The sequence below is a fragment of the Grampus griseus genome, assembly GCF_964374135.1.
Source record: "Grampus griseus genome assembly, chromosome: X".
Taxonomy (NCBI): domain Eukaryota; kingdom Metazoa; phylum Chordata; class Mammalia; order Artiodactyla; family Delphinidae; genus Grampus; species Grampus griseus.
This window is the reverse complement of record NC_138999.1, coordinates 96528579-96539006: the sequence shown is the minus strand read 5'-3', so window position 1 is coordinate 96539006 and position 10428 is coordinate 96528579. Positions and strand designations below refer to the sequence as shown.

Genomic DNA, 10428 nt, shown 5'->3' with positions numbered 1-10428 from the left:
TAAAATACCTAGCAATAAACTTAGCCAAGGAGGTAAAAGACCTATACTTCAAAAACTATAAGACATTGATGAAGGAAATGGAAGATGATACATATAAATGGAAGGATATCCCATGTTCATGGATTGGAAGAATTAATATTGTTAATACTATCCAAAGCGATTTCCTCCCATACATCACCAGTGCTTCTGGGTCATGGTCATTTTGAGCCTGTATCTGGGTGACTTCTAGGCGGTCGTGTCATTGACTGCTCCCCACCCCCCAACTCCGCTGTGGTCCTGCGTGTCTCCTGCCCTCCCATCCCCACTGAGCCCTCTCGGGTCCCCTCTGGGCCTTCTACCCCTGGTCACCAAGGTTTGCTGTGCTCTCACCCACTGGTGTCATTTGGAGGAAAGATGAATGGGAGGGCTGATTTTCAAGAGACAAATGCAGAAGTTCCAAGACCAATTCCCCACATAAGGGCTGATTACATTCCAACAGAGGAAGAAAGAAGAGTCTTTGCAGAAGGCAATGATGAAAGCTTCTGGTCCAGATGAATCCTTTCAGGTCATCCCAAATATGGTTCCATCCCTAAACATATTTGCTTGCATCATGGGATACTTTGCTGGAAAGCTTTCCTATGTGAAAACTTGCCAAGAGAAGTTAAAGAATCTTGAGAATTCCCCTCTTGGAGAAGCTTTATGATCAGGACAGGCATGACGATCTCCACCAACTGGGCACTATTCTCAGAAGTCAAAATATGACTCAAACATGAGGGGTCATTTATCTTTTGTGACAACGCCAGCAGCAGACAACATAGAAAAAGAGATGCTTCCTCATTATGAGCCAACTCCATTCAGTGCTTCTATGAATGAATCTACTCCCACTGGTATTACTGATCATATTGCCCAAGTCAAAGTAAACAAATATGGAGATACCTGGGATGAGTGAAAAATTGCATCATTGGACCTACTGAAGAAGTTTCAATATCCAGCGTCATCTAGGTGGTCATGAACATCTGCATGCTTTGAGCTCAGCAGCAGTCTTCATAAACACATTTAAAACTAGAACCTGGGTTTTTGTGGTTTGGCTTATGAAGATGATGTTGTAAAAACTTAAATGTTAATGTAATATTGTGTGAATATATTCATTTGGGGGAACTCTCTGAATGATGGTAGTATACCATGATTGTACACAGTTTGTGAAATTGTTTTAAGTTACAGGGCAAGGATACTGTTATAAAACTATCAAGTGAGTGCAATGCTCTAGAATCACTGTATCTGGAAATAAATGATACCTGCATGTTGAATTGGGGTGGGTGGGTGTAGCAATCATAATTTTAAGTCTTAAACTTTATATCAAAAATTATTAAAAAGTCTTTCTCCAGTGTTTGCTGTATTCTCTTAATGTTTACGGTAAATAAAATATAAAGGAACATGCATTAAAAAATACTATCCAAAGCAATCTACAAAGTTAATGCAATCCCTAACAAAATACCCATGACATTTTTCACAGAACTAGAACAAATAATCCTAAAATTTGTATGAAACCACAGAAGACTGAAAATAGCCAAAGCAATCTTGAGAAAAAAAAGGACAAAGCTGGAGATATCATGCTCCCTGACTTCAAACTATACTACAAAGCCACAGTAATCAAAACAGTGTGGAACTGACACAAAAACAGACATAGATCAAGGAAACAAAATAGAGAGCTCAGAAATAACCCCCCTCACATATTATCAATTAATCTATGACAAAGGATGCAAAAATATACAATTGGGGAAAAGACAGTCTCTTCAATATGTACTGTTGAGAAAACTGGACAGCTACATATAATAGAATGAAATTAGAACATTTTCTCATACCATATACAAAAATAAACTCAAAATGCATTAAAGACCTAAATGTACGACTGGAAACCATAAAATTCCTTGAATAAAACACAGGCAGTACACTCTTTGACATGTCTTATCGATATTTTTTGGATCTATTGCTTCAGGCAAAGGAAACAAAAGCAAAAATAAACAAATGGGACCTAATTATATTTAAAAGCATTGCACAGTGAAGGAAACCATCAAAAAAATAAAATGACAACCTACTAAACAAGAGAAGTTATTTCCCAATGATTTATCTGATAAAGAGTTAATATCCAAAATATATAAAGAGCACATACAACTCAATATAAAAAAACCAAACAATGCAATTAAAAAATGGACAAAAGACCTGAATAGACATTTTTTCCAAAGAAGACATACAGATAGCTAACAGGCACATGAAAAGATGCTCAACATCACTAATCATCAGGGAAAGGCAAATCAAAACCTCAATGAAATATCACCTCACACCTTTCAGAATGGCTATTATCAAAAAGAAAATAAATATAATAAATATTAGTGAGAAAGTAGAGAAAGGGAAAATTTAGTTCACTGTTGGGGGAATGTAAATTGGTACAGCCACTGTGGAAAACAGTATAAAGTTTCCTCAAGAAATTAAAAATAAAACTACAATATGATCCAGCAATTCCACTCCTGGGTATGTATCTGAAGAAAATGAAAACACTAATACAAAAAGATACATGCAATGCAATGTTCATAGCAGAATTATTTATAATAGCTAAGATGTGGAAGCAACCTAAGTGTCTATCAATAGGTGTATGGATAAAGAAGATGTGATTGATATATGATAAATACATACACACAAACATACAATGGAATATTACTCAGCCATAAAAAAGAATGAAAATTTGCCATTTCCAACATATATGTACCTGTATCATGCTTAGTGAAGTAAGTCAGACAGAGAAAGACAAATATTGTGTTTCACTTACATGTGGAATCTAAAAAATAAAACAAATGAATATAACAAAACAGAAACAGACTCATAGATACAGAGAACAAACTAGTGGTTACCAGTGGGAGAGTGGTGAGGGGAGGGTCATGATAGGGGAAGGGGATTATGAGGTACAAACTACTAGGTATAAAATAAATAAGATACAAGGATATAATATACAGCAAAGGGGATATAGCCAATATTCTATAATAACTTTAAATAGAATATAATCTATAAAAATAATGAACTACTGTGTTGTATACCTGAAACTAATATAACATTGTAAATCAACTGTACTTCAATAAAAACTGCAAAAAATGCAAATTAAAAACATATTGTACTACTTCATGGATAAAGTAAGTATCTTGCAGCAATACAATTCCATTTATACCTTGGCCCTGTTTTGTGCTATTATTATCATATGTTACATAGTACTGTCATTACTGATACATGTCATAACCCTTCACAATAAATTGTTTGTTTTAATTATCAAAAATGAATAAATAAATAAACCATCTATGGCCAACTGATTTTTGACATGATGTCAAGACCATTCAATGGAAAAAGAATAGTCTCTTCGACAAATGGTGCTGGGACAGCTAGATATCCACATGCAAAAGAATGAAACTGGATCCTTATTTCACACCATATATAGAAATTAACTCAACATAGATCAACAATCTAAATATAAGAGCTAAAACCATAAAAATTCATAGAAGAAATAATATGGGTAGATCTTCATGACCTTGACTTTCACAAAGATTTTTAGATATTATACAAAAAATATAAGCAACAAAAGAAAAAATGGATAAACTGGATTTCATCAAAATTAAAGACTTATGTCATCAAAGGCCATTATCAAAAAGTGGACAAGATAACCTACAAAATTAGAGAAAGTGTTTGCAAATCATATACCAAATAAGGGTTTGTATCCAGAACATATAGAGAACTATTGCAAGTCAACAAGAAAAAGATAAAAACCCAATTTAAAATGAGCAAAGGACTTGAATATACATTTCTCCAAAGAAGATAAACAAACGGATAACAAGCACATGGAAAGATGCTTAACATCATTAGTCATTAGGGAAACGAAATTCAAAACCACAATAAGGAACTTCACAGCCATTAGGATACCTCATAATATAAAAAGGAGAATCAGAAGTGTTGGCAAATGTGGAGAAATTGGAACTCTTGTACACTGTTGATGAGAATGTAAAATGTTTCAGCCATTTTGGAAAATAGTTTGGTGTTTCCTCTAAAAGTTAAACAGAGAACAGAATGGCAATATAAACCTACATTCCATCCTTAGGTATATACCTAAAATAATCGAAAACAGGTCCCAAAGCAAGTATATGTACACACATGATCATAACAGCACTAGTCACAACAGTCAAAAGGTGTTAACAGCCCAAATGTCCACCAACGGAATTTATGGATAAAGAAATTGTGGTATATACATACAATGGAATATCACTTGTCCATAGAAAAGCAATGAAGTACTAATAAATGCTACAGTGTGGATGAACCTTGAAAACATTATGCTATGTGAAAGAAGCCAGACAAAAATAAGGTCACATATTTTATGATTCCATTTGTATGAAATATCCAGAATACGTAAATCCATTGAGACAGAACGCAGACTGGTATTTGCCAGGGGCTGGGGTGGAGGTGGCAGCGTGCAAATGACGAGAAATTGCTTTACGGATTAGGGGTTTTACTCTGTAGTGATGGAAATGTTTCAGAACTAGGTAGAAGTGTTAGTTGCCCAACATTGAGAATGTGTTAAATGCCACTGAATTGCTCACATTAAAATGGTTAATTTTATGTTATGTGAATTGTACCTCAATAAATTATTTTTTTAAAACTTTGCTGGTGCCCAGTATGTGTTTTAAATGTTAATCTTCTAAATAGTTTATCCCTATTAACATAATTAAGAATATACAAGTTTCAGAAAACTGAAAACAAAATTAGTCAATTAGCAGATGCAGGAATTGGAAACAGGAGGTTAGAGGAAATGCTTGCAGTTAAAATGACAATAAAAACGCCATCCGACTTTTTGTAGCCAAGATGACACACCCAGGTGCCTGTCCTTGACTTGACTAGAGGCAGGAGAGGTATATCCAGACCTTTCATTCAGGGCAGGGACAGGAAGAAACATGTCAGGAAGCTGTGCTTTCTGCATTTTTTTCTTTCTGAAAAAGGTGGTAGATTGTGTTCATTCGACTGCAGGGAAAACTTCAGAGATGGGGAGCCAGGACTGAGAGATAATTGAGCAAGACAGATTTCTCAGCTTGCCTAGATACTTGTAGAAGGCAATAACTGTGTTTTAAATGAAGGTTGAGTATTACAGTAGAATAGACCTTGGACTTTATTTTATTTATTTATTTAGCTGCATTGGGTCTTTGTTGCTGTACGTGGGCTTTCTCTAGTTGCAGCGAGTGGGGGCTACTCTTCGTTGCGGTGTGCGGGCTTCTTATTTGTGGTGGCTTCTCTTGTTGCAGAGCACAGGCTCTAGGCACACAAGCTTCAGTAGTTATGGCACGTGGGCTCAGTAGTTGCGGTGCACAGGCTCTAGGGCTTGTGGGCTTCAGTAGTTGTGGCACACGGGCTTTGTTGCTCCGTGGCATGTGGGATCTTCCCGGACCAGGGCTTGAACCCGTGTCCCCTGCATGGGCAGGCGGATTCTTAACCACTGTGCCACCAGGGAAGTCCAAGACCTTGGATTTTAGAGTGAAATAGACCTGAGTTCAAATCCCAACTCTGCCCCTTAATAGCCATGTGACCTCATGTTATTTACTTAGCCATTTCAAACCACAGTTTTCCTTTCTCTTAAATGTGAATATATAACTCTGAAAGATTATTGTGAAGATTAAGTGAGGTAGATACAAAGTACCCAGCACATGCCAGCACACAGTAGATACTTGATGCTAGTTATTTTTCTTCAATCAAATTACAGATGACTTCTCCCTCCCACTTCACTCCCCCTCCAAAAAAAGTAATTAGAGTTGGTTGATGAAGAAGGATAATAAACCAAACCTTCAATTACAAAAGATACCAAAACAATTATACCAGGTGATGAAGACGAGTATTCAAAGCAATGCTTTTTCACCTGGTAAAACATCCTGCATGAGGAGGGATAAAAGCTTATTCCTCGCAGAGAGATCAGCAGAATGACAGAAAGGATGAACAATTTCATCCCAGAATCCTTGCCCTTTCTATTGGCCCCATAAGAAACCAAAGGTATCCACACCCCATGAGCAAAAGGAAGCTCAGCTGGGGAATGAATAACAATGAAATCATTTGAACAAGAAGAGTAATGGTTTTCTTATCCTCCTCAGGAGGTTCTAGGGTTCAGAATGCTATAGTGACTAATAAGAATGTGGGTATAGGGCTTCCCTGGTGGCGCAGTGGTTGAGAGTCCGCCTGCCAATGCAGGGGACACGGGTTCATGCCCCGGTCCAGGAAGATCCCACATGCCGCGGAGCGGCTGGGCCCATGAGCCATGGCCGCTGGGGCTGCGCGTCCGAAGCCTGTGCTCTGCAACAGGAGAGGCCACAACAGTGAGAGGCCCGCGTACCGCAAAAAAAAAAAAAAAAAAAAAGAATGTGGGTATAGATCCATACAGATGTTTGTTCAATTCCCAGATCTCACTAGCTATGGACCTTAGGCAAGTCACTTTCCTTCTCTGAGAATTGGAATTCTCACTTATAATGAATAATACTTACCTTGTAGGGTTGTTATGTGTATTATGCAAGATAAATACATGTAAAGTGCTTAGCACAATGCCAAGCACATAGTCAACAACTCATACATGTTCATTCCCTCCCTCTTCCTATCACATAAAATTCTACCCTATTTTACAGAAAGGGACTCCTTTTAAAGATGAGACTGTCATGAAAATGAATCATTATTCTACATTTCTTTTCATTCAAATTACCATTTAAGGGTCCCCTACATTACATTATGTAGGCTCCTATCAATATGGCTCAATTTAAAAGTTGAAAGATAAGAGGCTTTTGTCAGTGGAAAGTACAACAAATTAAAAGTTAGAAACACTGAGTTTAGCCCTAGCTTTTCTGCTAACTAGCACACCATCTTTCTGGGCCTGTTCCCATATAGTGAATGGAGGAGTGTGGGCTCGACTATCCCTTCCAGTTTTAAACTTACATGAAACTAATCACTAAAGCTGAAGGACAAGTCACAGCCTTTGCTAGTAAGAAGAATCATGGACATTAGGCTATTTGAGAGACTTCAAGAGGTCAACTAGTTTATTTAATGTTAGAATGACTTAAGCCCAGCACCTAGGATGGAGATTCTATATAATTCCCTGTTGGCATTTTCTTAAATATTTATTTATTTATTTAGGCTGCGCTGGGTCTTAGTTGTGGCATGCAAGATCTTCATTGCCGTGTGCAGGATCTTCCTTGCTGCATGCGGGCTCTTTAGTTGCAGCATGCAGGATCTTTAGTTACAGCATGCATGTGGGATATAGTTCCCTGACCAGGGATCGAACCTGGGCCCCCTGCATTGGGAGCACGGAGTCTTAGCCACTGGACCACCAGGGAAGTCCCCCTTGTTGGCATTTTCTAAGGTTTATTCTCTCTGAGAGTAAGCCTCTGATTTTATATGCATAGAATAATTAGACTATGCAAATAACATGAGTATATAGTAGTCACTATACTGATACAATGAATCAACCTATATTCAGAGATACGATGATGAATTCTTTGGTATGGAATATTTTTAAAGTAATCATAAAAGGGGACCTAGAAAAGAGAATTTTGTTATTTGGTCTGAAATATCAACATAGTCTACTTTCAGGGCTGAGGGCATTTTCTCCTATTTTCAAAGCAACTTAGTTAAGCTTTGATCCCTTTGCTTTGAAAGATGAAACATAACAAAAAACTTCACATATGTGTATACGTGTGGCACATACACATACACACACTCCTCTTCTCCTAAAGGAAATAAGATCTATCTACCTCTCAAATTACATCAGTTAGATGTGAGTCCAAGGAGCCTTGAATTGTCTTTACCTAGTAAATCAAGCAATCTATGAATACTACCATGGGTAGAGCTTCTAGGCGGCCAAAACTTAGGGAAGGTTATTTAAAGGGCAGATTCAAAGTCTCAAGGTTAAGGACAGAGTGTGGTAGCTTATTGAGTCCATCTCCCTAGTCCAAGAAATGGGCAAAAACTTCTTCAGACTATTGAACAGAAGACCAAATGCCTCCAGGGGAGTTCATGCTCCTCTTTGGCCTACATATCTTAATGTAGCACCTTCTCTCCACAGACAATGTGAAATCTAGAGACCCAACGACATACATGATCACTGCCCTCAAGATGCTTGCAGTCCAGCCAAGACTCCACATGTGCACATAGAAACATACACTACAGAGGCTGGAAAGGTTCTTTAGCGATCATACAGTTCAGTGGTTTTCACACTCTTTCATAGAGCTTTCAAGGGTTCCACAGAAGGGCCTCAAACTGACATTAAGAAGGACCATAGGGGGATTTTTTGCACTCAGAAGGCTCTCGATCCACAGGCTTATTTTTTTGAAAGAAACTCCCTTTTTTGTCTCAATGTTGTATATTGGAGTTCTACAGATTTTATTAGTAGAAAGGGTTTCATAAGTAAAAGAAAGACTGAAACCCACAGCTCGGATCCAAATTTTTCATTTCAAAGATGAAGAAATGGAGGTCCAGATGCATCCAGCAATCCGTCCAAGGTTTTGCTGCAAGTGTTTAGCCAAGTCATGAAGTACTGAAGAGAGGAGAATACATTTTGCCTTGCGGTACTTCTGCTGTTGCTAAATGCCAAATAAGTGCTGGAGAAAAATTATGTGGGTGGGCACAATCACAGGGGCCTGTGGTACATATGGGGCTGCTTCCTAGGGGAGGTTGGACTTAAACTGGGTTATGGCCTTTGGGGAGGGTTTCATGAGTTGGAAGGAGGAGGGCGTCCTGGCAGAGGTACAGTCATGAGTAAAGGTGCAGGGACACGGATGCATAAGAATGTTTTTCCAGCCAGTCCTTGTGGACCTATGTCTCCTACTCAGAAAACTTTTTTATTCCTATTCTGACAGAATCTTTTCCTATTGACCCTTTCATACTGGCATCAGTTCTGGAGGATTCAGCTTTGATATGAGCCCTAATAAGCTGCCGTTTCAACAATTGGCACGATCAGCTAATTCTTGCTTTTATCTCCAACAGCAAGCTTGGAAATAAAATATCAAATCTTATCCCATATACTGATATACCATAATTTACAGGGCTTTTTGATTATGTGTGGCTAGACTTTTTTCATAATATCTGGGTACCCATTTCCTGCACATAATTCTGTTGAATTGTCATGGTCACAAAAACCATTCTTCCTAGGAGACATTGTATCTCTATTTCTATTTAAAGGACACAAAACAAAGCAAGGGATTCACGTTGCCTTTGGTATAATTAGCATCAGAAAAGATTATAACAAATTGTTCTTGGTTAAAAGTAAAAAAATATATTGGGAGTTGATATTATTGCTCAGTAACAATGATTGAATTGCTTGACTTATAGCATAACCATGGCATCGGTATGCACTGAGCATTCATTAGAACAACCTATGGTATAGGTGTAGGGTGCGTGTTCATTACAACAGTTTATCTCACTATAAAATGGGAGTAATACAAGGGAGATGACGCATTGAAAGTCACGCCACAAATAAATTATTTGAATCAGGATTACAACTTTGGTCTCTTAATTCTTAATAAGGCTTCCTTTCTCCAAAATCACCCTGATTTGAAATATTTTCTCAAGTATGATAAGACTGCTTGAAATTTTCTTCCATCTTTTCTCTTGTTCTTCATGGAGCAGCCAATGTGGAAGGGCAGATATATTAGTCAGGGTTCTCCAGAGAAAGAAACACAGTAAGATAATTAAGGGGTGTGTGTGTGGGTGTGTGTGTGTGTGTGTGTGTGTGTGTGTGTGTGTGTGTGTGTGTGTGTGTGTGTGTGTGTAGAGAGGGGGAGAGGGGGAGAGGGGGAGAGGGGGAGAGGGGGAGAGGGGGAGAGGGGGAGAGGGGGAGAGGGGGAGAGGGGGAGAGGGGGAGAGGGAGAGAGGGAGAGAGGGAGAGAGGGAGAGAGGGAGAGAGGGAGAGAGGGAGAGAGGGAGAGAGGGAGAGAGGGAGAGAGGGAGAGAGGGAGAGAGGGAGAGAGGGAGAGAGGGAGAGAGAAAGAGAGAAAGAGAGAGAGAGAGACGGGAGAGAGACGGGAGAGAGACACGGAGAGAGACACGGGGAGAGAGAGGGAGAGAGAGGGAGAGAGAGGGAGAGAGAGGGAGAGAGAGGGAGAGAGAGGGAGAGAGAGGGAGAGAGAGGGAGAGAGAGGGAGGTTATGAGAAATTGGGTCACATAATTATAGAGCCTGAGAAGTTCCAACATCTGCAGGATGGGTCAGCAAGGTGGAAACCTAGGAAAGCCAATGGTATAGTTCCAATCCAAGTCCAAAGGCCTGAGAACCAGAAGAGCCAATGTTTAAGTTCTGGTCCAAAAGCTGGGCAGTCTTGAGACACAAGAAGAGCCAACGTTTCAGTTTAAGTCTAAAGGCAGGTAAAGGCCTACGTCCTGCTCAAGTAGTTGGGCAG

The 10428-nt window shown here is 39.0% G+C and overlaps 1 pseudogene across 1 annotated transcript; it reads left to right on the top strand.

Annotated features, from left to right (window-relative positions):
- The first annotated feature begins 393 nt into the window (after window positions 1-393).
- LOC309839226 (OCIA domain-containing protein 1-like) lies at window positions 394-928 on the top strand (annotated as a pseudogene). The gene has a single exon. The product of its transcript is annotated as an OCIA domain-containing protein 1-like (transcript).
- Window positions 929-10428: the final 9500 nt, after the last annotated feature.